Source organism: Halyomorpha halys, unplaced genomic scaffold (assembly GCF_000696795.3).
Source record: "Halyomorpha halys isolate HHAL.00 unplaced genomic scaffold, Hhal_1.1 Scaffold174.1, whole genome shotgun sequence".
NCBI classification, from domain to species: Eukaryota; Metazoa; Arthropoda; class Insecta; order Hemiptera; family Pentatomidae; genus Halyomorpha; species Halyomorpha halys.
The window spans coordinates 471599-473113 of record NW_027107482.1 but is presented as its reverse complement, the minus strand read 5'-3'; the positions used below and the strand labels follow the sequence as shown (position 1 = coordinate 473113).

Here is a 1515-nt window from a genome sequence, read left to right as displayed (position 1 = left end):
TCAGGAGGTTTTCTGGGTTCTGGTATCACATGCAGTGATGTTATAGTCAAACGCAGTGCATTTGACAGTTCTTCTAAATGTTCCAAGTTTGCCTGAAGCTGGATCTGCTTTGCATGGCATAGTTGAGTTCCTAAAACTCCGGCTGATGCTTTTGCGCCGCCCACCAAGATAATTCCAACCTCGTTCGGCAATAGAAGTGGTGTAAGTTCCTTGTTCAATGTCGCTTTCATGCAGACGGAGATGAAGCTCAGTTTTGCACTGTGACAAAACATGTTACCTAGATTTTGGTCATTAGAAGGTTGCTGTGAGAGCATACTATTACGGGGTGTTCCCGATATAGCATGGTTGTTAAGATTTGCAGATAGCGGTGCCCCATCTTCTGAATTGGGGAAAGCAGTTGTAAATCGTGATTGAGGTTCTGAAGAATTCATTTGAGTTGCTGAAGGAGTCCTTTGGGTGGACTGAGTATCTGAATAAGTAACCAGAGCTGGGGTAACAGCTGATGTTGTTCCTACTGAAATAGTCTGTTGAGACTGTCTGGTTAGTGGAAATGAACTTCCTTGAGGATATGGATAAGGAACTGGAGAGTCCTTTTGTGTTTGAATATTTCCATGTTCATGGCTGATGGAAATAGTGTTGCACTGGCTAATATCATCAATTTCGGTTCCATTCTGAATATTTTCCATGGTTTGCTCACTGGTTTGAACAGGAGTGTTCTTAGAGCTCTGAGGTGGTATTTTTGGAATTCCTGATGATTCTGTCCTGATTGCAGTTGGGAGAGTGAAATTATCCAAATTGTCTCTGCTAAGATAAGCTTTAAACTTACTTCTTTCATTGGCATTAGGTATTCCATTTTTGGATGCTAACATGTTATCTGCTTGTACTTTGTTCTTGGAGCTATTAGGTTTCACTTTGAGCTGTGTATCCTCCAATGTATGCAGCATATTTGAAAATGGAGTCACTTGATCGCCAATTTGAATTTCTCTATTCAAAGAGGGATGTCTCACAGTTTGTCCCCATAGGTGATTCCTGTATTTGACAAACTCAGCACTGATAGCTACGCCGGCAGCTGTAACTTGTGGCAAACCCGTTTGCTCAGGTTGTTGCAATGTGTCTTGTTGAGAATATGCAACTGGTAAAGTGTTCACCTTAGGAGTACTGGGAGCTGTAAGTGGCCTTGGTGAAACAGTTGAAGTTTCCTGAGGATGGGTGTGTACAGATGGGTCTGTGTTACAATGAAGTGTGATGGTAGACATTGCCGATCTTGGAGACATCTGAGAAGATAACTGCAGTAAAGGAGCTCTAAACTGATGACTAATGCCTTGAGAATGAGCTTTTGAATGTTGGGTCAATGTATCATTGGCTACCTCAATATCAATAGGCCTAGCCAAGCTTTTCGGAAAACCCTGCTGTGCTCCTGTTGATTCAACATGTGATAACACATTTGAGCTGGTTTGAGATGAAGTATTAGAGTCAGCTGGCATTTGTTGACTCTCAGAAGAATATTGCTTATGA

At 41.9% G+C, this 1515-nt stretch overlaps 1 protein-coding gene across 2 annotated transcripts in view; it reads right to left on the bottom strand.

Moving 5' to 3' along the window:
• The window catches only part of LOC106679058 (uncharacterized), a 73040-nt gene that overhangs the window by 41789 nt on the left and 29736 nt on the right, over positions 1–1515 (bottom strand). The gene's annotated exons all lie outside the window — the stretch shown is intronic.